At 47.7% G+C, this 20,000-nt stretch overlaps 42 non-coding genes across 42 annotated transcripts in view; all 42 read left to right on the top strand.

Annotated features, from left to right (window-relative positions):
• The first annotated feature begins 151 nt into the window (after positions 1-151).
• trnaw-cca (transfer RNA tryptophan (anticodon CCA)) lies at positions 152-223 on the top strand. The gene has a single exon. It is a non-coding gene; the product is annotated as a tRNA-Trp (tRNA).
• Positions 224-463: 240 nt separating this feature from the next.
• Positions 464-535, top strand: trnaw-cca (transfer RNA tryptophan (anticodon CCA)). The gene has a single exon. It is a non-coding gene; the product is annotated as a tRNA-Trp (tRNA).
• An 80-nt stretch (positions 536-615) lies between these two features.
• trnaw-cca (transfer RNA tryptophan (anticodon CCA)) lies at positions 616-687 on the top strand. Its single transcript has one exon. It is a non-coding gene; the product is annotated as a tRNA-Trp (tRNA).
• A 254-nt stretch (positions 688-941) lies between these two features.
• trnaw-cca (transfer RNA tryptophan (anticodon CCA)) lies at positions 942-1,013 on the top strand. Its single transcript has one exon. It is a non-coding gene; the product is annotated as a tRNA-Trp (tRNA).
• Positions 1,014-1,093: 80 nt separating this feature from the next.
• trnaw-cca (transfer RNA tryptophan (anticodon CCA)) lies at positions 1,094-1,165 on the top strand. Its single transcript has one exon. It is a non-coding gene; the product is annotated as a tRNA-Trp (tRNA).
• Positions 1,166-1,889: 724 nt separating this feature from the next.
• Positions 1,890-1,961, top strand: trnaw-cca (transfer RNA tryptophan (anticodon CCA)). The gene has a single exon. It is a non-coding gene; the product is annotated as a tRNA-Trp (tRNA).
• Positions 1,962-2,254: 293 nt separating this feature from the next.
• On the top strand, positions 2,255-2,326 carry trnaw-cca (transfer RNA tryptophan (anticodon CCA)). Its single transcript has one exon. It is a non-coding gene; the product is annotated as a tRNA-Trp (tRNA).
• An 80-nt stretch (positions 2,327-2,406) lies between these two features.
• Positions 2,407-2,478, top strand: trnaw-cca (transfer RNA tryptophan (anticodon CCA)). Its single transcript has one exon. It is a non-coding gene; the product is annotated as a tRNA-Trp (tRNA).
• Positions 2,479-3,407: 929 nt separating this feature from the next.
• Positions 3,408-3,479, top strand: trnaw-cca (transfer RNA tryptophan (anticodon CCA)). The gene has a single exon. It is a non-coding gene; the product is annotated as a tRNA-Trp (tRNA).
• A 427-nt stretch (positions 3,480-3,906) lies between these two features.
• On the top strand, positions 3,907-3,978 carry trnaw-cca (transfer RNA tryptophan (anticodon CCA)). The gene has a single exon. It is a non-coding gene; the product is annotated as a tRNA-Trp (tRNA).
• Positions 3,979-4,547: 569 nt separating this feature from the next.
• trnaw-cca (transfer RNA tryptophan (anticodon CCA)) lies at positions 4,548-4,619 on the top strand. The gene has a single exon. It is a non-coding gene; the product is annotated as a tRNA-Trp (tRNA).
• A 593-nt stretch (positions 4,620-5,212) lies between these two features.
• Positions 5,213-5,284, top strand: trnaw-cca (transfer RNA tryptophan (anticodon CCA)). The gene has a single exon. It is a non-coding gene; the product is annotated as a tRNA-Trp (tRNA).
• Positions 5,285-5,378: 94 nt separating this feature from the next.
• On the top strand, positions 5,379-5,450 carry trnaw-cca (transfer RNA tryptophan (anticodon CCA)). The gene has a single exon. It is a non-coding gene; the product is annotated as a tRNA-Trp (tRNA).
• Positions 5,451-5,530: 80 nt separating this feature from the next.
• Positions 5,531-5,602, top strand: trnaw-cca (transfer RNA tryptophan (anticodon CCA)). The gene has a single exon. It is a non-coding gene; the product is annotated as a tRNA-Trp (tRNA).
• A 279-nt stretch (positions 5,603-5,881) lies between these two features.
• trnaw-cca (transfer RNA tryptophan (anticodon CCA)) lies at positions 5,882-5,953 on the top strand. Its single transcript has one exon. It is a non-coding gene; the product is annotated as a tRNA-Trp (tRNA).
• A 240-nt stretch (positions 5,954-6,193) lies between these two features.
• On the top strand, positions 6,194-6,265 carry trnaw-cca (transfer RNA tryptophan (anticodon CCA)). The gene has a single exon. It is a non-coding gene; the product is annotated as a tRNA-Trp (tRNA).
• An 80-nt stretch (positions 6,266-6,345) lies between these two features.
• Positions 6,346-6,417, top strand: trnaw-cca (transfer RNA tryptophan (anticodon CCA)). The gene has a single exon. It is a non-coding gene; the product is annotated as a tRNA-Trp (tRNA).
• Positions 6,418-6,671: 254 nt separating this feature from the next.
• On the top strand, positions 6,672-6,743 carry trnaw-cca (transfer RNA tryptophan (anticodon CCA)). Its single transcript has one exon. It is a non-coding gene; the product is annotated as a tRNA-Trp (tRNA).
• Positions 6,744-6,823: 80 nt separating this feature from the next.
• On the top strand, positions 6,824-6,895 carry trnaw-cca (transfer RNA tryptophan (anticodon CCA)). Its single transcript has one exon. It is a non-coding gene; the product is annotated as a tRNA-Trp (tRNA).
• A 724-nt stretch (positions 6,896-7,619) lies between these two features.
• On the top strand, positions 7,620-7,691 carry trnaw-cca (transfer RNA tryptophan (anticodon CCA)). Its single transcript has one exon. It is a non-coding gene; the product is annotated as a tRNA-Trp (tRNA).
• A 293-nt stretch (positions 7,692-7,984) lies between these two features.
• On the top strand, positions 7,985-8,056 carry trnaw-cca (transfer RNA tryptophan (anticodon CCA)). Its single transcript has one exon. It is a non-coding gene; the product is annotated as a tRNA-Trp (tRNA).
• Positions 8,057-8,136: 80 nt separating this feature from the next.
• Positions 8,137-8,208, top strand: trnaw-cca (transfer RNA tryptophan (anticodon CCA)). Its single transcript has one exon. It is a non-coding gene; the product is annotated as a tRNA-Trp (tRNA).
• Positions 8,209-9,132: 924 nt separating this feature from the next.
• trnaw-cca (transfer RNA tryptophan (anticodon CCA)) lies at positions 9,133-9,204 on the top strand. The gene has a single exon. It is a non-coding gene; the product is annotated as a tRNA-Trp (tRNA).
• A 427-nt stretch (positions 9,205-9,631) lies between these two features.
• Positions 9,632-9,703, top strand: trnaw-cca (transfer RNA tryptophan (anticodon CCA)). The gene has a single exon. It is a non-coding gene; the product is annotated as a tRNA-Trp (tRNA).
• Positions 9,704-9,982: 279 nt separating this feature from the next.
• Positions 9,983-10,054, top strand: trnaw-cca (transfer RNA tryptophan (anticodon CCA)). Its single transcript has one exon. It is a non-coding gene; the product is annotated as a tRNA-Trp (tRNA).
• An 80-nt stretch (positions 10,055-10,134) lies between these two features.
• Positions 10,135-10,206, top strand: trnaw-cca (transfer RNA tryptophan (anticodon CCA)). The gene has a single exon. It is a non-coding gene; the product is annotated as a tRNA-Trp (tRNA).
• A 901-nt stretch (positions 10,207-11,107) lies between these two features.
• On the top strand, positions 11,108-11,179 carry trnaw-cca (transfer RNA tryptophan (anticodon CCA)). The gene has a single exon. It is a non-coding gene; the product is annotated as a tRNA-Trp (tRNA).
• A 593-nt stretch (positions 11,180-11,772) lies between these two features.
• trnaw-cca (transfer RNA tryptophan (anticodon CCA)) lies at positions 11,773-11,844 on the top strand. Its single transcript has one exon. It is a non-coding gene; the product is annotated as a tRNA-Trp (tRNA).
• Positions 11,845-12,090: 246 nt separating this feature from the next.
• On the top strand, positions 12,091-12,162 carry trnaw-cca (transfer RNA tryptophan (anticodon CCA)). Its single transcript has one exon. It is a non-coding gene; the product is annotated as a tRNA-Trp (tRNA).
• A 1,206-nt stretch (positions 12,163-13,368) lies between these two features.
• Positions 13,369-13,440, top strand: trnaw-cca (transfer RNA tryptophan (anticodon CCA)). Its single transcript has one exon. It is a non-coding gene; the product is annotated as a tRNA-Trp (tRNA).
• Positions 13,441-13,833: 393 nt separating this feature from the next.
• Positions 13,834-13,905, top strand: trnaw-cca (transfer RNA tryptophan (anticodon CCA)). The gene has a single exon. It is a non-coding gene; the product is annotated as a tRNA-Trp (tRNA).
• Positions 13,906-13,985: 80 nt separating this feature from the next.
• trnaw-cca (transfer RNA tryptophan (anticodon CCA)) lies at positions 13,986-14,057 on the top strand. The gene has a single exon. It is a non-coding gene; the product is annotated as a tRNA-Trp (tRNA).
• Positions 14,058-14,759: 702 nt separating this feature from the next.
• Positions 14,760-14,831, top strand: trnaw-cca (transfer RNA tryptophan (anticodon CCA)). Its single transcript has one exon. It is a non-coding gene; the product is annotated as a tRNA-Trp (tRNA).
• Positions 14,832-15,084: 253 nt separating this feature from the next.
• trnaw-cca (transfer RNA tryptophan (anticodon CCA)) lies at positions 15,085-15,156 on the top strand. Its single transcript has one exon. It is a non-coding gene; the product is annotated as a tRNA-Trp (tRNA).
• A 293-nt stretch (positions 15,157-15,449) lies between these two features.
• trnaw-cca (transfer RNA tryptophan (anticodon CCA)) lies at positions 15,450-15,521 on the top strand. Its single transcript has one exon. It is a non-coding gene; the product is annotated as a tRNA-Trp (tRNA).
• An 80-nt stretch (positions 15,522-15,601) lies between these two features.
• Positions 15,602-15,673, top strand: trnaw-cca (transfer RNA tryptophan (anticodon CCA)). The gene has a single exon. It is a non-coding gene; the product is annotated as a tRNA-Trp (tRNA).
• A 1,063-nt stretch (positions 15,674-16,736) lies between these two features.
• On the top strand, positions 16,737-16,808 carry trnaw-cca (transfer RNA tryptophan (anticodon CCA)). The gene has a single exon. It is a non-coding gene; the product is annotated as a tRNA-Trp (tRNA).
• Positions 16,809-17,069: 261 nt separating this feature from the next.
• On the top strand, positions 17,070-17,141 carry trnaw-cca (transfer RNA tryptophan (anticodon CCA)). Its single transcript has one exon. It is a non-coding gene; the product is annotated as a tRNA-Trp (tRNA).
• Positions 17,142-17,387: 246 nt separating this feature from the next.
• On the top strand, positions 17,388-17,459 carry trnaw-cca (transfer RNA tryptophan (anticodon CCA)). The gene has a single exon. It is a non-coding gene; the product is annotated as a tRNA-Trp (tRNA).
• Positions 17,460-19,129: 1,670 nt separating this feature from the next.
• Positions 19,130-19,201, top strand: trnaw-cca (transfer RNA tryptophan (anticodon CCA)). The gene has a single exon. It is a non-coding gene; the product is annotated as a tRNA-Trp (tRNA).
• Positions 19,202-19,794: 593 nt separating this feature from the next.
• On the top strand, positions 19,795-19,866 carry trnaw-cca (transfer RNA tryptophan (anticodon CCA)). Its single transcript has one exon. It is a non-coding gene; the product is annotated as a tRNA-Trp (tRNA).
• Positions 19,867-19,960: 94 nt separating this feature from the next.
• The window catches only part of trnaw-cca (transfer RNA tryptophan (anticodon CCA)), a 72-nt gene continuing 32 nt past the window's right edge, over positions 19,961-20,000 (top strand). Inside the window, exon 1 of the tRNA in view lies at positions 19,961-20,000. This exon is cut by the window's right edge and continues 32 nt beyond it. This is a non-coding gene — a tRNA (tRNA-Trp).

The following is a 20,000-nucleotide window of genomic DNA, read 5'->3' as shown; positions in this document are numbered from 1 at the left end:
GGTAACGCGTCTGACTCCAGATCAGAAGGCTGCGTGTTCAAAATCACGTCGCGGTCAATCATTCTCTTCTTTGAGCACAAGTCTTTAATACAATTCAGGAATCCTTGTTGCTAGACCCTACAACTAGCTCAGCAATTTGACTGATTTGCGGGGCCTCGTGGCGCAACGGTAGCGCGTCTGACTCCAGATCAGAAGGTTGCGTGTTCAAATCACGTCGGGGTCAATCATTCGCTTCTTTAATACAATTCAGGAATCCTTGTTGCTAGACCCTACAACTAGCTCAGCAATTTGACTGATTTGCGGGGCCTCGTTGCGCAACGGTAGCACTTCTGATTCCAGATCAGAAGGCTGCGTGTTCAAAATCACGTCGGGGTCAATCATTCTCTTATTTAATACAATTCAGGAATCCTTGTTGCTAGACCCTACAACTAGCTCAGCAATTTGATTGATTCAGAGCTTCTAGGGCCTCGTGGCGCAACGGTAGCGCGTCTGACTCCAGATCAGAAGGCTGCGTGTTCAAATCACGTCGGGGTCAATCATTTTCTTCTTTAATACAATTCAGGAATCCTTGTTGCTAGACCCTACAACTAGCTCAGCAATTTGACTGATTTGCGGGGCCTCGTGGCGCAACGGTAGCGCGTCTGACTCCAGATCAGAAGGTTGCGTGTTCAAATCACGTCGGGGTCAATCATTCTCTTCTTTGAGCACAAGTCTTTAATACAATTCAGGAATCCTTGTTGCTAGACCCTACAACTAGCTCAGCAATTTGACTGATTTGCGGGGCCTCGTGGTGCAACGGTAGCGCGTCTGATTCCAGATCAGAAGGCTGCGTGTTCAAAATCACGTCGGGGTCAATCATTCTCTTATTTAATACAATTCAGGAATCCTTGTTGCTAGACCCTACAACTAGCTCAGCAATTTGATTGATTCAGAGCTTCTAGGGCCTCGTGGCGCAACGGTAGCGCGTCTGACTCCAGATCAGAAGGCTGCGTGTTCAAATCACGTCGGGGTCAATCATTCTCTTCTTTAATACAATTCAGGAATCCTTGTTGCTAGACCCTACAACTAGCTCAGCAATTTGACTGATTTGCGGGGCCTCGTGGCGCAACGGTAGCGCGTCTGACTCCAGATCAGAAGGTTGCGTGTTCAAATCACGTCGGGGTCAATCATTCTCTTCTTTGAGCACAAGTCTTTAATACAATTCAGGAATCCTTGTTGCTAGACCCTACAACTAGCTCAGCAATTTGACTGATTTGCGGGGCCTCGTGGTGCAACGGTAGCGCGTCTGATTCCAGATCAGAAGGCTGCGTGTTCAAAATCACGTCGGGGTCAATCATTCTCTTCTTTAATACAATTCAGGAATCCTTGTTGCTAGACCCTATAACTAGCTCAGCAATTTGACTGATTTGCGGGGCCTCGTGGCGCAACGGTAGCGCGTCTGACTCCAGATCAGAAAGTTGCGTGTTCAAATCACGTCGGGTCAATCATTCTCTTCTTTAATACAATTCAGGAATCCTTGTTGCTAGACCCTACAACTAGCTCAGCAATTTGACTGATTTGCGGGGCCTCGTGGCGCAACGGTAGCGCGTCTGACTCCAGATCAGAAGGCTGCGTGTTCAAAATCACGTCGCGGTCAATCATTCTCTTCTTTGAGCACAAGTCTTTAATACAATTCAGAAATCCTTGTTGCTAGACCCTACAACAAGCTCAGCAATTTGATTGGTTTTCAGGGCCTCGTGGCGTAACGGTAGCGCGTCTGACTCCAGATCAGAAGGCAGCGTGTTCAAATCACGTCGGGGTCAATCATTCTCTTATTTAATACAATTCAGGAATCCTTGTTGCTAGACCCTACAACTAGCTCAGCAATTTGATTGATTCAGAGCCTCTAGGGCCTCGTGGCGCAACGGTAGCGCGTCTGACTCCAGATCAGAAGGCTGCGTGTTCAAATCACGTCGGGGTCAATCATTCTCTTCTTTGAGCACAAGTCTTTAATACAATTCAGGAATCCTTGTTGCTAGACCCTACAACAAGCTCAGCAATTTGATTGGTTTTCAGGGCCTCGTGGCGCAACGGTAGCGCGTCTGACTCCAGATCACAAGGCTGCGTGTTCAAATCACGTCGGGGTCAATCATTCTCTTGTTTGAGCACAAGTCTTTAATACAATTCAGGAATCCTTGTTGCTAGACCCTACAACTAGCTCAGCAATTTGATTGGTTTTCAGGGCCTCGTGGCGCAATGGATTCAGAGCCTCTAGGGCCTCGTGGCGCAACGGTAGCGCGTCTGACTCCAGATCAGAAGGCTGCGTGTTCAAATCACGTCGGGGTCAATCATTCTCTTTTTTAATACAATTCAGGAATCCTTGTTGCTAGACCCTACAACTAGCTCAGCAATTTGACTGATTTGCGGGGCCTCGTGGCGCAACGGTAGCGCGTCTGACTCCAGATCAGAAGGCTGCGTGTTCAAGTCACGTTGGGGTCAATCATTCTCTTCTTTGAGCACAAGTCTTTAATACAATTCAGGAATCCTTGTTGCTAGACCCTACAACTAGCTCAGCAATTTGATTGATTTTCAGGGCCTCGTGGCGCAATGGATTCAGAGCCTCTAGGGCCTCGTGGCGCAACGGTAGCGCGTCTGACTCCAGATCAGAAGGCTGCGTGTTCAAATCATGTCGGGGTCAATCATTCTCTTCTTTAATACAATTCAGGAATCCTTGTTGCTAGACCCTACAACTAGCTCAGCAATTTGATTGATTTTCAGGTCCTCGTGGCGCAACGGTAGCGCGTCTGACTCCAGATCAGAAGGCTGCATGTTCAAATCACGTCGGGGTCAATCATTCTCTTCTTTAATACAATTCAGGAATCCTTGTTGCTGGACCCTACAACTAGCTCAGCAATTTGATTGATTTTCAGGGCCTCGTGGTGCAACGGTAGCGCGTCTGACTCCAGATCAGAAGGTTGCGTGTTCAAATCACGTCGGGGTCAATCATTCTCTTCTTTGAGCACAAGTCTTTAATACAATTCAGGAATCCTTGTTGCTAGACCCTACAACAAGCTCAGCAATTTGACTGATTTGTGGGGCCTCGTGGCGCAACGGTAGCGCGTCTGACTCCAGATCAGAAGGCTACGTGTTCAAATCATGTCGGGGTCAATCATTCTCTTCTTTGAGCACAAGTCTTTAATACAATTCAGGAATCCTTGTTGCTAGACCCTACAACAAGCTCAGCAATTTGACTGATTTGTGGGGCCTCGTGGCGCAACGGTAGCGCGTCTGACTCCAGATCAGAAGGCTACGTGTTCAAATCAAGTCGGGGTCAATCATTCTCTTCTTTGAGCACAAGTCTTTAATACAATTCAGGAATCCTTGTTGCTAGACCCTACAACAAGCTCAGCAATTTGATTGGTTTTCAGGGCCTCGTGGCGCAACGGTAGCGCGTCTGACTCCAGATCAGAAGGCTGCGTGTTCAAATCACGTCGGGGTCAATCATTCTCTTCTTTGAGCACAAGTCTTTAATACAATTCAGGAATCCTTGTTGCTAGACCCTACAACAAGCTCAGCAATTTGATTGATTTTCAGGGCCTCGTGGCGCAACGGTAGCGCGTCTGACTCCAGATCAGAAGGCTGCGTGTTCAAAATCACGTCGGGGTCAATCATTCTCTTCTTTGAGCACAAGTCTTTAATACAATTCAGAAATCCTTGTTGCTAGACCCTACAACAAGCTCAGCAATTTGATTGGTTTTCAGGGCCTCGTGGCGTAACGGTAGCGCGTCTGACTCCAGATCAGAAGGCAGCGTGTTCAAATCACGTCGGGGGCAATCATTCTCTTCTTTGAGCACAAGTCTTTAATACAATTCAGGAATCCTTGTGGCTAGACCCTACAACTAGCTCAGCAATTTGATTGGTTTTCAGGGCCTCGTGGCGCAACGGTAGCGCGTCTGACTCCAGATCAGAAGGTTGTGTGTTCAAATCACGTCGGGGTCAATCATTCTCTTATTTAATACAATTCAGGAATCCTTGTTGCTAGACCCTACAACTAGCTCAGCAATTTGATTGATTTTCAGGGCCTCGTGGCGCAACGGATTCAGAGCCTCTAGGGCCTCGTGGCGCAACGGTAGTGCGTCTGACTCCAGATCAGAAGGCTGCGTGTTCAAATCACGTCGGGGTCAATCATTCTCTTCTTTAATACAATTCAGGAATCCTTGTTGCTAGACCCTATAACTAGCTCAGCAATTTGACTGATTTGCGGGGCCTCGTGGCGCAACGGTAGCGCGTCTGACTCCAGATCAGAAGGCTGCGTGTTCAAATCATGTCGGGGTCAATCATTCTCTTCTTTAATACAATTCAGGAATCCTTGTTGCTAGACCCTACAACTAGCTCAGCAATTTGATTGATTTTCAGGTCCTCGTGGCGCAACGGTAGCGCGTCTGACTCCAGATCAGAAGGCTGCATGTTCAAATCACGTCGGGGTCAATCATTCTCTTCTTTAATACAATTCAGGAATCCTTGTTGCTGGACCCTACAACTAGCTCAGCAATTTGATTGATTTTCAGGGCCTCGTGGCGCAACGGTAGCGCGTCTGACTCCAGATCAGAAGGTTGCGTGTTCAAATCACGTCGGGGTCAATCATTCTCTTCTTTGAGCACAAGTCTTTAATACAATTCAGGAATCCTTGTTGCTAGACCCTACAACTAGCTCAGCAATTTGACTGATTTGCGGGGCCTCGTGGCGCAACGGTAGCGCGTCTGACTCCAGATCAGAAGGTTGCGTGTTCAAAATCACGTCGGGGTCAATCATTCTCTTCTTTGAGCACAAGTCTTTAATACAATTCAGGAATCCTTGTTGCTAGACCCTACAAAAAGCTCAGCAATTTGACTGATTTGTGGGGCCTCGTGGCGCAACGGTAGCGCGTCTGACTCCAGATCAGAAGGCTACGTGTTCAAATCATGTCGGGGTCAATCATTCTCTTCTTTGAGCACAAGTCTTTAATACAATTCAGGAATCCTTGTTGCTAGACCCTACAACAAGCTCAGCAATTTGACTGATTTGTGGGGCCTCGTGGCGCAACGGTAGCGCGTCTGACTCCAGATCAGAAGGCTACGTGTTCAAATCAAGTCGGGGTCAATCATTCTCTTCTTTGAGCACAAGTCTTTAATACAATTCAGGAATCCTTGTTGCTAGACCCTACAACAAGCTCAGCAATTTGATTGGTTTTCAGGGCCTCGTGGCGCAACGGTAGCGCGTCTGACTCCAGATCAGAAGGCTGCGTGTTCAAATCACGTCGGGGTCAATCATTCTCTTCTTTGAGCACAAGTCTTTAATACAATTCAGGAATCCTTGTTGCTAGACCCTACAACAAGCTCAGCAATTTGATTGATTTTCAGGGCCTCGTGGCGCAACGGTAGCGCGTCTGACTCCAGATCAGAAGGCTGCGTGTTCAAATCACGTCGGGGTCAATCATTCTCTTCTTTAATACAATTCAGGAATCCTTGTTGCTAGACCCTACAACTAGCTCAGCAATTTGACTGATTTGCGGGGCCTCGTGGCGCAACGGTAGCGCGTCTGACTCCAGATCAGAAGGCTGCGTGTTCAAATCACGTCGGGGTCAATCATTCTCTTCTTTGAGCACAAGTCTTTAATACAATTCAGGAATCCTTGTTGCTAGACCCTACAACTAGCTCAGCAATTTGATTGATTTTCAGGGCCTCGTGGCGCAACGGATTCAGAGCCTCTAGGGCCTCGTGGCGCAACGGTAGCGCGTCTGACTCCAGATCAGAAGGCTGCGTGTTCAAATCATGTCGGGGTCAATCATTCTCTTCTTTAATACAATTCAGGAATCCTTGTTGCTAGACCCTACAACTAGCTCAGCAATTTGATTGGTTTTCAGGGCCTCGTGGCGCAACGGTAGCGCGTCTGACTCCAGATCAGAAGGTTGCGTGTTCAAATCACGTCGGGGTCAATCATTCTCTTCTTTAATACAATTCAGGAATCCTTGTTGCTAGACCCTACAACTAGCTCAGCAATTTGACTGATTTGCGGGGCCTCGTTGCGCAACGGTAGCACTTCTGATTCCAGATCAGAAGGCTGCGTGTTCAAAATCACGTCGGGGTCAATCATTCTCTTATTTAATACAATTCAGGAATCCTTGTTGCTAGACCCTACAACTAGCTCAGCAATTTGATTGATTCAGAGCTTCTAGGGCCTCGTGGCGCAACGGTAGCGCGTCTGACTCCAGATCAGAAGGCTGCGTGTTCAAATCACGTCGGGGTCAATCATTCTCTTCTTTAATACAATTCAGGAATCCTTGTTGCTAGACCCTACAACTAGCTCAGCAATTTGACTGATTTGCGGGGCCTCGTGGCGCAACGGTAGCGCGTCTGACTCCAGATCAGAAGGTTGCGTGTTCAAATCACGTCGGGGTCAATCATTCTCTTCTTTGAGCACAAGTCTTTAATACAATTCAGGAATCCTTGTTGCTAGACCCTACAACTAGCTCAGCAATTTGACTGATTTGCGGGGCCTCGTGGTGCAACGGTAGCGCGTCTGATTCCAGATCAGAAGGCTGCGTGTTCAAAATCACGTCGGGGTCAATCATTCTCTTATTTAATACAATTCAGGAATCCTTGTTGCTAGACCCTACAACTAGCTCAGCAATTTGATTGATTCAGAGCTTCTAGGGCCTCGTGGCGCAACGGTAGCGCGTCTGACTCCAGATCAGAAGGCTGCGTGTTCAAATCACGTCGGGGTCAATCATTCTCTTCTTTAATACAATTCAGGAATCCTTGTTGCTAGACCCTACAACTAGCTCAGCAATTTGACTGATTTGCGGGGCCTCGTGGCGCAACGGTAGCGCGTCTGACTCCAGATCAGAAGGTTGCGTGTTCAAATCACGTCGGGGTCAATCATTCTCTTCTTTGAGCACAAGTCTTTAATACAATTCAGGAATCCTTGTTGCTAGACCCTACAACTAGCTCAGCAATTTGACTGATTTGCGGGGCCTCGTGGTGCAACGGTAGCGCGTCTGATTCCAGATCAGAAGGCTGCGTGTTCAAAATCACGTCGGGGTCAATCATTCTCTTCTTTAATACAATTCAGGAATCCTTGTTGCTAGACCCTATAACTAGCTCAGCAATTTGACTGATTTGCGGGGCCTCGTGGCGCAACGGTAGCGCGTCTGACTCCAGATCAGAAAGTTGCGTGTTCAAATCACGTCGGGTCAATCATTCTCTTCTTTAATACAATTCAGGAATCCTTGTTGCTAGACCCTACAACTAGCTCAGCAATTTGACTGATTTGCGGGGCCTCGTGGCGCAACGGTAGCGCGTCTGACTCCAGATCAGAAGGCTGCGTGTTCAAAATCACGTCGCGGTCAATCATTCTCTTCTTTGAGCACAAGTCTTTAATACAATTCAGAAATCCTTGTTGCTAGACCCTACAACAAGCTCAGCAATTTGATTGGTTTTCAGGGCCTCGTGGCGTAACGGTAGCGCGTCTGACTCCAGATCAGAAGGCAGCGTGTTCAAATCACGTCGGGGTCAATCATTCTCTTATTTAATACAATTCAGGAATCCTTGTTGCTAGACCCTACAACTAGCTCAGCAATTTGATTGATTCAGAGCCTCTAGGGCCTCGTGGCGCAACGGTAGCGCGTCTGACTCCAGATCAGAAGGCTGCGTGTTCAAATCACGTCGGGGTCAATCATTCTCTTCTTTGAGCACAAGTCTTTAATACAATTCAGGAATCCTTGTTGCTAGACCCTACAACAAGCTCAGCAATTTGATTGGTTTTCAGGGCCTCGTGGCGCAACGGTAGCGCGTCTGACTCCAGATCACAAGGCTGCGTGTTCAAATCACGTCGGGGTCAATCATTCTCTTGTTTGAGCACAAGTCTTTAATACAATTCAGGAATCCTTGTTGCTAGACCCTACAACTAGCTCAGCAATTTGATTGGTTTTCAGGGCCTCGTGGCGCAATGGATTCAGAGCCTCTAGGGCCTCGTGGCGCAACGGTAGCGCGTCTGACTCCAGATCAGAAGGCTGCGTGTTCAAATCACGTCGGGGTCAATCATTCTCTTTTTTAATACAATTCAGGAATCCTTGTTGCTAGACCCTACAACTAGCTCAGCAATTTGACTGATTTGCGGGGCCTCGTGGCGCAACGGTAGCGCGTCTGACTCCAGATCAGAAGGCTGCGTGTTCAAGTCACGTTGGGGTCAATCATTCTCTTCTTTGAGCACAAGTCTTTAATACAATTCAGGAATCCTTGTTGCTAGACCCTACAACTAGCTCAGCAATTTGATTGATTTTCAGGGCCTCGTGGCGCAATGGATTCAGAGCCTCTAGGGCCTCGTGGCGCAACGGTAGCGCGTCTGACTCCAGATCAGAAGGCTGCGTGTTCAAATCATGTCGGGGTCAATCATTCTCTTCTTTAATACAATTCAGGAATCCTTGTTGCTAGACCCTACAACTAGCTCAGCAATTTGATTGATTTTCAGGTCCTCGTGGCGCAACGGTAGCGCGTCTGACTCCAGATCAGAAGGCTGCATGTTCAAATCACGTCGGGGTCAATCATTCTCTTCTTTAATACAATTCAGGAATCCTTGTTGCTGGACCCTACAACTAGCTCAGCAATTTGATTGATTTTCAGGGCCTCGTGGTGCAACGGTAGCGCGTCTGACTCCAGATCAGAAGGTTGCGTGTTCAAATCACGTCGGGGTCAATCATTCTCTTCTTTGAGCACAAGTCTTTAATACAATTCAGGAATCCTTGTTGCTAGACCCTACAACAAGCTCAGCAATTTGACTGATTTGTGGGGCCTCGTGGCGCAACGGTAGCGCGTCTGACTCCAGATCAGAAGGCTACGTGTTCAAATCATGTCGGGGTCAATCATTCTCTTCTTTGAGCACAAGTCTTTAATACAATTCAGGAATCCTTGTTGCTAGACCCTACAACAAGCTCAGCAATTTGACTGATTTGTGGGGCCTCGTGGCGCAACGGTAGCGCGTCTGACTCCAGATCAGAAGGCTACGTAATCAAGTCGGGGTCAATCATTCTCTTCTTTGAGCACAAGTCTTTAATACAATTCAGGAATCCTTGTTGCTAGACCCTACAACAAGCTCAGCAATTTGGTTGGTTTTCAGGGCCTCGTGGCGCAACGGTAGCGCGTCTGACTCCAGATCAGAAGGCTGCGTGTTCAAATCACGTCGGGGTCAATCATTCTCTTCTTTGAGCACAAGTCTTTAATACAATTCAGGAATCCTTGTTGCTAGACCCTACAACAAGCTCAGCAATTTGATTGATTTTCAGGGCCTCGTGGCGCAACGGTAGCGCGTCTGACTCCAGATCAGAAGGCTGCGTGTTCAAAATCACGTCGGGGTCAATCATTCTCTTCTTTGAGCACAAGTCTTTAATACGATTCAGAAATCCTTGTTGCTAGACCCTACAACAAGCTCAGCAATTTGATTGGTTTTCAGGGCCTCGTGGCGTAACGGTAGCGCGTCTGACTCCAGATCAGAAGGCAGCGTGTTCAAATCACGTCGGGGGCAATCATTCTCTTCTTTGAGCACAAGTCTTTAATACAATTCAGGAATCCTTGTGGCTAGACCCTACAACTAGCTCAGCAATTTGATTGGTTTTCAGGGCCTCGTGGCGCAACGGTAGCGCGTCTGACTCCAGATCAGAAGGTTGTGTGTTCAAATCACGTCGGGGTCAATCATTCTCTTATTTAATACAATTCAGGAATCCTTGTTGCTAGACCCTACAACTAGCTCAGCAATTTGATTGATTTTCAGGGCCTCGTGGCGCAACGGATTCAGAGCCTCTAGGGCCTCGTGGCGCAACGGTAGTGCGTCTGACTCCAGATCAGAAGGCTGCGTGTTCAAATCACGTCGGGGTCAATCATTCTCTTCTTTGAGCACAAGTCTTTAATACAATTCAGGAATCCTTGTTGCTAGACCCTACAACAAGCTCAGCAATTTGACTGATTTGTGGGGCCTCGTGGCGCAACGGTAGCGCGTCTGACTCCAGATCAGAAGGCTGTGTGTTCAAATCACGTCGGGGTCAATCATTCTCTTCTTTAATACAATTCAGGAATACTTGTTGCTAGACCCTACAACTAGCTCAGCAATTTGATTGACTTTCAGGGCCTCGTGGCGCAACGGTAGCGCGTCTGACTCCAGATCAGAAGGCTGCGTGTTCAAATCACGTCGGGGTCAATCATTCTCTTCTTTGAGCACAAGTCTTTAATACAATTCAGGAATCCTTGTTGCTAGACCCTTTAACTAGCTCAGCAATTCGACTGATTTGTGGGTCCTCGTGGCGCAACTGTAGCGCGTCTGACTCCAGATCAGAAGGCTGCGTGTTCAAATCACGTCTGGGTCAATCATTCTCTTCTTTAATACAATTCAGGAATCCTTGTTGCTAGACCCTACAACAAGCTTAGCAATTTGACTGATTTGCGGGGCCTCGTGGCGCAACAGCAGCGTGTCTGACTCCAGATCAGAAGGTTGCGTGTTCAAATCACGTCGGGGTCAATCATTCTCTTCTTTAATACAATTCAGGAATCCTTGTTGCTAGACCCTACAACTAGCTCAGTAATTTGACTGATTTGCGGGGCCTCGTGGCGCAACAGATTCAGAGCCTCTAGGCCTTCGTGGCGCAACGGTAGCGCGTCTGACTCCAGATCAGAAGGCTGCGTGTTCAAATCACGTCGGGGTCAATCATTCTCTTCTTTGAGCACAAGTCTTTAATACAATTCAGGAATCCTTGTTGCTAGACCCTATAACTAGCTCAGCAATTTGACTGATTTGCGGGGCCTCGTGGCGCAACGGTAGCGCGTCTGACTCCAGATCAGAAGGCTGCGTGTTCAAATCATGTCGGGGTCAATCATTCTCTTCTTTAATACAATTCAGGAATCCTTGTTGCTAGACCCTACAACTAGCTCAGCAATTTGATTGATTTTCAGGTCCTCGTGGCGCAACGGTAGCGCGTCTGACTCCAGATCAGAAGGCTGCATGTTCAAATCACGTCGGGGTCAATCATTCTCTTCTTTAATACAATTCAGGAATCCTTGTTGCTGGACCCTACAACTAGCTCAGCAATTTGATTGATTTTCAGGGCCTCGTGGCGCAACGGTAGCGCGTCTGACTCCAGATCAGAAGGTTGCGTGTTCAAATCACGTCGGGGTCAATCATTCTCTTCTTTGAGCACAAGTCTTTAATACAATTCAGGAATCCTTGTTGCTAGACCCTACAACTAGCTCAGCAATTTGACTGATTTGCGGGGCCTCGTGGCGCAACGGTAGCGCGTCTGACTCCAGATCAGAAGGTTGCGTGTTCAAAATCACGTTGGGGTCAATCATTCTCTTCTTTGAGCACAAGTCTTTAATACAATTCAGGAATCCTTGTTGCTAGACCCTACAAAAAGCTCAGCAATTTGACTGATTTGTGGGGCCTCGTGGCGCAACGGTAGCGCGTCTGACTCCAGATCAGAAGGCTACGTGTTCAAATCATGTCGGGGTCAATCATTCTCTTCTTTGAGCACAAGTCTTTAATACAATTCAGGAATCCTTGTTGCTAGACCCTACAACAAGCTCAGCAATTTGACTGATTTGTGGGGCCTCGTGGCGCAACGGTAGCGCGTCTGACTCCAGATCAGAAGGCTACGTGTTCAAATCAAGTCGGGGTCAATCATTCTCTTCTTTGAGCACAAGTCTTTAATACAATTCAGGAATCCTTGTTGCTAGACCCTACAACAAGCTCAGCAATTTGATTGGTTTTCAGGGCCTCGTGGCGCAACGGTAGCGCGTCTGACTCCAGATCAGAAGGCTGCGTGTTCAAATCACGTCGGGGTCAATCATTCTCTTCTTTGAGCACAAGTCTTTAATACAATTCAGGAATCCTTGTTGCTAGACCCTACAACAAGCTCAGCAATTTGATTGGTTTTCAGGGCCTCGTGGCGCAACGGTAGCGCGTCTGACTCCAGATCAGAAGGCTGCGTGTTCAAATCATGTCGGGGTCAATCATTCTCTTCTTTAATACAATTCAGGAATCCTTGTTGCTAGACCCTACAACTAGCTCAGCAATTTGATTGGTTTTCAGGGCCTCGTGGCGCAACGGTAGCGCGTCTGACTCCAGATCAGAAGGTTGCGTGTTCAAATCACGTCGGGGTCAATCATTCTCTTCTTTAATACAATTCAGGAATCCTTGTTGCTAGACCCTACAACTAGCTCAGCAATTTGATTGGTTTTCAGGGCCTCGTGGCGCAACGGTAGCGCGTCTGACTCCAGATCAGAAGGCTGCGTGTTCAAATCATGTTGGGGTCAATCATTCTCTTCTTTAATACAATTCAGGAATCCTTGTTGCTAGACCCTACAACTAGCTCAGCAATTTGACTGATTTGCGGGGCCTCGTGGCGCAACGGTAGCGCGTCTGACTCCAGATCAGAAGGCTGCGTGTTCAAAATCACGTCGGGGTCAATCATTCTCTTCTTTGAGCACAAGTCTTTAATACAATTCAGAAATCCTTGTTGCTAGACCCTACAACAAGCTCAGCAATTTGATTGGTTTTCAGGGCCTCGTGGCGTAACGGTAGCGCGTCTGACTCCAGATCAGAAGGCAGCGTGTTCAAATCACGTCGGGGGCAATCATTCTCTTCTTTGAGCACAAGTCTTTAATACAATTCAGGAATCCTTGTGGCTAGACCCTACAACTAGCTCAGCAATTTGATTGGTTTTCAGGGCCTCGTGGCGCTACGGTAGCGTGTCTGACTCCAGATCAGAAGGCTGCGTGTTCAAATCACGTCGGGGTCAATCATTCTCTTATTTAATACAATTCAGGAATCCTTGTTGCTAGACCCTACAACTAGCTCAGCAATTTGATTGATTTTCAGGGCCTCGTGGCGCAACGGATTCAGAGCCTCTAGGGCCTCGTGGCGCAACGGTAGCGCGTCTGACTCCAGATCAGAAAGTTGCGTGTTCAAATCACGTCGGGTCAATCATTCTCTTCTTTAATACAATTCAGGAATCCTTGTTGCTAGACCCTACAACTAGCTCAGCAATTTGACTGATTTGCGGGGCCTCGTGGCGCAACGGTAGCGTGTCTGACTCCAGATCTGAAGGTTGCGTGTTCAAATCACGTCGGGGTCAATCATTCGCTTCTTTAATACAATTCAGGAATCCTTGTTGCTAGACCCTACAACTAGCTCAGCAATTTGACTGATTTGCGGGGCCTCGTGGCGTAACGGTAGCGCGTCTGATTCCAGATCAGAAGGCTGCGTGTTCAAAATCATGTCGGGGTCAATCATTCTCTTCTTTAATACAATTCAGGAATCCTTGTTGCTAGACCCTATAACTAGCTCAGCAATTTGACTGATTTGCGGGGCCTCGTGGCGCAACGGTAACGCGTCTGACTCCAGATCAGAAGGCTGCGTGTTCAAATCACGTCGGGGTCAATCATTCGCTTCTTTAATACAATTCAGGAATCCTTGTTGCTAGACCCTACAACTAGCTCAGCAATTTGACTGATTTGCGGGGCCTCGTTGCGCAACGGTAGCACTTCTGATTCCAGATCAGAAGGCTGCGTGTTCAAAATCACGTCGGGGTCAATCATTCTCTTCTTTAATACAATTCAGGAATCCTTGTTGCTAGACCCTACAACAAGCTCAGCAATTTGATTGGTTTTCAGGGCCTCGTGGCGTAACGGTAGCGCGTCTGACTCCAGATCAGAAGGCTGCGTGTTCAAAATCACGTCGGGGTCAATCATTCTCTTATTTAATACAATTCAGGAATCCTTGTTGCTAGACCCTACAACTAGCTCAGCAATTTGATTGATTCAGAGCTTCTAGGGCCTCGTGGCGCAACGGTAGCGCGTCTGACTCCAGATCAGAAGGCTGCGTGTTCAAATCACGTCGGGGTCAATCATTCTCTTCTTTAATACAATTCAGGAATCCTTGTTGCTAGACCCTACAACTAGCTCAGCAATTTGACTGATTTGCGGGGCCTCGTGGCGCAACGGTAGCGCGTCTGACTCCAGATCAGAAGGTTGCGTGTTCAAATCACGTCGGGGTCAATCATTCTCTTCTTTGAGCACAAGTCTTTAATACAATTCAGGAATCCTTGTTGCTAGACCCTACAACTAGCTCAGCAATTTGACTGATTTGCGGGGCCTCGTGGTGCAACGGTAGCGCGTCTGATTCCAGATCAGAAGGCTGCGTGTTCAAAATCACGTCGGGGTCAATCATTCTCTTCTTTAATACAATTCAGGAATCCTTGTTGCTAGACCCTATAACTAGCTCAGCAATTTGACTGATTTGCGGGGCCTCGTGGCGCAACGGTAGCGCGTCTGACTCCAGATCAGAAAGTTGCGTGTTCAAATCACGTCGGGTCAATCATTCTCTTCTTTAATACAATTCAGGAATCCTTGTTGCTAGACCCTACAACTAGCTCAGCAATTTGACTGATTTGCGGGGCCTCGTGGCGCAACGGTAGCGCGTCTGACTCCAGATCAGAAGGCTGCGTGTTCAAAATCACGTCGCGGTCAATCATTCTCTTGTTTAATACAATTCAGGAATCCTTGTTGCTAGACCCTATAACTAGCTCAGCAATTTGACTGATTTGCGGGGCCTCGTGGCGCAACGGTAGCGCGTCTGACTCCAGATCAGAAAGTTGCGTGTTCAAATCACGTCGGGTCAATCATTCTCTTCTTTAATACAATTCAGGAATCCTTGTTGCTAGACCCTACAACTAGCTCAGCAATTTGACTGATTTGCGGGGCCTCGTGGCGCAACGGTAGCGCGTCTGACTCCAGATCAGAAGGCTGCGTGTTCAAATCACGTCGGGGTCAATCATTCTCTTCTTTGAGCACAAGTCTTTAATACAATTCAGAAATCCTTGTTGCTAGACCCTACAACAAGCTCAGCAATTTGATTGGTTTTCAGGGCCTCGTGGCGTAACGGTAGCGCGTCTGACTCCAGATCAGAAGGCAGCGTGTTCAAATCACGTCGGGGTCAATCATTCTCTTATTTAATACAATTCAGGAATCCTTGTTGCTAGACCCTACAACTAGCTCAGCAATTTGATTGATTCAGAGCCTCTAGGGCCTCGTGGCGCAACGGTAGCGCGTCTGACTCCAGATCAGAAGGCTGCGTGTTCAAATCACGTCGGGGTCAATCATTCTCTTCTTTGAGCACAAGTCTTTAATACAATTCAGGAATCCTTGTTGCTAGACCCTACAACAAGCTCAGCAATTTGATTGGTTTTCAGGGCCTCGTGGCGCAACGGTAGCGCGTCTGACTCCAGATCACAAGGCTGCGTGTTCAAATCACGTCGGGGTCAATCATTCTCTTGTTTGAGCACAAGTGTTTAATACAATTCAGGAATCCTTGTTGCTAGACCCTACAACTAGCTCAGCAATTTGATTGGTTTTCAGGGCCTCGTGGCGCAATGGATTCAGAGCCTCTAGGGCCTCGTGGCGCAACGGTAGCGCGTCTGACTCCAGATCAGAAGGCTGCGTGTTCAAATCACGTCGGGGTCAATCATTCTCTTTTTTAATACAATTCAGGAATCCTTGTTGCTAGACCCTACAACTAGCTCAGCAATTTGACTGATTTGAGGGGCCTCGTGGCGCAACGGTAGCGCGTCTGACTCCAGATCAGAAGGCTGCGTGTTCAAGTCACGTTGGGGTCAATCATTCTCTTCTTTGAGCACAAGTCTTTAATACAATTCAGGAATCCTTGTTGCTAGACCCTACAACTAGCTCAGCAATTTGATTGATTTTCAGGGCCTCGTGGCGCTACGGTAGCGCGTCTGACTCCAGATCAGAAGGCTGCGTGTTCAAATCATGTCGGGGTCAATCATTCTCTTCTTTAATACAATTCAGGAATCCTTGTTGCTAGACCCTACAACTAGCTCAGCAATTTGATTGATTTTCAGGTCCTCGTGGCGCAACGGTAGCGCGTCTGACTCCAGATCAGAAGGCTGCATGTTCAAATCACGTCGGGGTCAATCATTCTCTTCTTTAATACAATTCAGGAATCCTTGTTGCTGGACCCTACAACTAGCTCAGCAATTTGATTGATTTTCAGGGCCTCGTGGTGCAACGGTAGCGCGTCTGACTCCAGATCAGAAGGTTGCGTGTTCAAATCACGTCGGGGTCAATCATTCTCTTCTTTGAGCACAAGTCTTTAATACAATTCAGGAATCCTTGTTGCTAGACCCTACAACTAGCTCAGCAATTTGACTGATTTGCGGGGCCTCGTGGCGCAACGGTAGCGCGTCTGACTCCAGATCAGAAGGTTGCGTGTTCAAAATCACGTCGGGGTCAATCATTCTCTTCTTTGAGCACAAGTCTTTAATACAATTCAGGAATCCTTGTTGCTAGACCCTACAACAAGCTCAGCAATTTGACTGATTTGTGGGGCCTCGTGGCGCAACGGTAGCGCGTCTGACTCCAGATCAGAAGGCTACGTGTTCAAATCATGTCGGGGTCAATCATTCTCTTCTTTGAGCACAAGTCTTTAATACAATTCAGGAATCCTTGTTGCTAGACCCTACAACAAGCTCAGCAATTTGACTGATTTGTGGGGCCTCGTGGCGCAACGGTAGCGCGTCTGACTCCAGATCAGAAGGCTACGTGTTCAAATCAAGTCGGGGTCAATCATTCTCTTCTTTGAGCACAAGTCTTTAATACAATTCAGGAATCCTTGTTGCTAGACCCTACAACAAGCTCAGCAATTTGATTGGTTTTCAGGGCCTCGTGGCGCAACGGTAGCGCGTCTGACTCCAGATCAGAAGGCTGCGTGTTCAAATCACGTCGGGGTCAATCATTCTCTTCTTTGAGCACAAGTCTTTAATACAATTCAGGAATCCTTGTTGCTAGACCCTACAACAAGCTCAGCAATTTGATTGATTTTCAGGGCCTCGTGGCGCAACGGTAGCGCGTCTGACTCCAGATCAGAAGGCTGCGTGTTCAAAATCACGTCGGGGTCAATCATTCTCTTCTTTGAGCACAAGTCTTTAATACAATTCAGAAATCCTTGTTGCTAGACCCTACAACAAGCTCAGCAATTTGATTGGTTTTCAGGGCCTCGTGGCGCAACGGTAGCGCGTCTGACTCCAGATCAGAAGGCTGTGTGTTCAAATCACGTCGGGGTCAATCATTCTCTTCTTTGAGCACAAGTCTTTAATACAATTCAGGAATCCTTGTTGCTAGACCCTATAACTAGCTCAGCAATTTGACTGATTTGTGGGGCCGCGTGGCGCAACGGTAGCGCGTCTGACTCCAGATCAGAAGGCTGTGTGTTCAAATCACGTCGGGGTCAATCATTCTCTTCTTTAATACAATTCAGGAATCCTTGTTGCTAGACCCTACAACTAGCTCAGCAATTTGATTGACTTTCAGGGCCTCGTGGCGCAACGGTAGCGCGTCTGACTCCAGATCAGAAGGCTGCGTGTTCAAATCACGTCGGGGTCAATCATTCTCTTCTTTGAGCACAAGTCTTTAATACAATTCAGGAATCCTTGTTGCTAGACCCTACAAGAAGCTCAGCAATTTAACTGATTTGCGGGGCCTCGTGGCACAACGGTAGCGCGTCTGACTCCAGATCAGAAGGTTGCGTGTTCAAATCACGTCGGGGTCAATCATTCTCTTCTTTAATACAATTCAGGAATCCTTGTTGCTAGACCCTACAACTAGCTCAGTAATTTGACTGATTTGCGGGGCCTCGTGGCGCAACAGATTCAGAGCCTCTAGGCCTTCGTGGCGCAACGGTAGCGCGTCTGACTCCAGATCAGAAGGCTGCGTGTTCAAAATCACGTCGGGGTCAATCATTCTCTTCTTTAATACAATTCAGGAATCCTTGTTGCTAGACCCTACAACTAGCTCAGTAATTTGACTGATTTGCGGGGCCTCGTGGCGCAACAGATTCAGAGCCTCTAGGCCTTCGTGGCGCAACGGTAGCGCGTCTGACTCCAGATCAGAAGGCTGCGTGTTCAAATCACGTCGGGGTCAATCATTCTCTTCTTTGAGCACAAGTCTTTAATACAATTCAGGAATCCTTGTTGCTAGACCCTTTAACTAGCTCAGCAATTCGACTGATTTGTGGGTCCTCGTGGCGCAACTGTAGCGCGTCTGACTCCAGATCAGAAGGCTGCGTGTTCAAATCACGTCGGGGTCAATCATTCTCTTCTTTAATACAATTCAGGAATCCTTGTTGCTAGACCCTACAACAAGCTTAGCAATTTGACTGATTTGCGGGGCCTCGTGGCGCAACAGCAGCGTGTCTGACTCCAGATCAGAAGGTTGCGTGTTCAAATCACGTCGGGGTCAATCATTCTCTTCTTTAATACAATTCAGGAATCCTTGTTGCTAGACCCTACAACTAGCTCAGTAATTTGACTGATTTGCGGGGCCTCGTGGCGCAACAGATTCAGAGCCTCTAGGCCTTCGTGGCGCAACGGTAGCGCGTCTGACTCCAGATCAGAAGGCTGCGTGTTCAAATCACGTCGGGGTCAATCATTCTCTTCTTTGAGCACAAGTCTTTAATACAATTCAGGAATCCTTGTTGCTAGACCCTATAACTAGCTCAGCAATTTGACTGATTTGCGGGGCCTCGTGGCGCAACGGTAGCGCGTCTGACTCCAGATCGGAAGGCTGCGTGTTCAAGTCACGTTGGGGTCAATCATTCTCTTCTTTGAGCACAAGTCTTTAATACAATTCAGGAATCCTTGTTGCTAGACCCTACAACTAGCTCAGCAATTTGATTGATTTTCAGGGCCTCGTGGCGCAATGGATTCAGAGCCTCTAGGGCCTCGTGGCGCAACGGTAGCGCGTCTGACTCCAGATCAGAAGGCTGCGTGTTCAAATCATGTCGGAGTCAATCATTCTCTTCTTTAATACAATTCAGGAATCCTTGTTGCTAGACCCTACAACTAGCTCAGCAATTTGATTGATTTTCAGGGCCTCGTGGCGCAATGGATTCAGAGCCTCTAGGGCCTCGTGGCGCAACGGTAGCGCGTCTGACTCCAGATCAGAAGGCTGCATGTTCAAATCACGTCGGGGTCAATCATTCTCTTCTTTAATACAATTCAGGAATCCTTGTTGCTGGACCCTACAACTAGCTCAGCAATTTGATTGATTTTCAGGGCCTCGTGGCGCAACGGTAGCGCGTCTGACTCCAGATCAGAAGGTTGCGTGTTCAAATCACGTCGGGGTCAATCATTCTCTTCTTTGAGCACAAGTCTTTAATACAATTCAGGAATCCTTGTTGCTAGACCCTACAACTAGCTCAGCAATTTGACTGATTTGCGGGGCCTCGTGGCGCAACGGTAGCGCGTCTGACTCCAGATCAGAAGGTTGCGTGTTCAAAATCACGTCGGGGTCAATCATTCTCTTCTTTGAGCACAAGTCTTTAATACAATTCAGGAATCCTTGTTGCTAGACCCTACAACAAGCTCAGCAATTTGACTGATTTGTGGGGCCTCGTGGCGCAACGGTAGCGCGTCTGACTCCAGATCAGAAGGCTACGTGTTCAAATCATGTCGGGGTCAATCATTCTCTTCTTTGAGCACAAGTCTTTAATACAATTCAGGAATCCTTGTTGCTAGACCCTACAACAAGCTCAGCAATTTGACTGATTTGTGGGGCCTCGTGGCGCAACGGTAGCGCGTCTGACTCCAGATCAGAAGGCTACGTGTTCAAATCAAGTCGGGGTCAATCATTCTCTTCTTTGAGCACAAGTCTTTAATACAATTCAGGAATCCTTGTTGCTAGACCCTACAACAAGCTCAGCAATTTGATTGGTTTTCAGGGCCTCGTGGCGCAACGGTAGCGCGTCTGACTCCAGATCAGAAGGCTGCGTGTTCAAATCACGTCGGGGGCAATCATTCTCTTCTTTGAGCACAAGTCTTTAATACAATTCAGGAATCCTTGTGGCTAGACCCTACAACTAGCTCAGCAATTTGATTGGTTTTCAGGGCCTCGTGGCGCAACGGTAGCGCGTCTGACTCCAGATCA

The sequence above is a fragment of the Pimephales promelas genome, chromosome 16, assembly GCF_988280905.1.
Source record: "Pimephales promelas chromosome 16, fPimPro1.hap1.1, whole genome shotgun sequence".
In the NCBI taxonomy this organism is placed as follows: Eukaryota; Metazoa; Chordata; class Actinopteri; order Cypriniformes; family Leuciscidae; genus Pimephales; species Pimephales promelas.
Note: the sequence above shows the minus strand (reverse complement) of the source record. Positions and strands in the feature narration are given on the sequence as shown.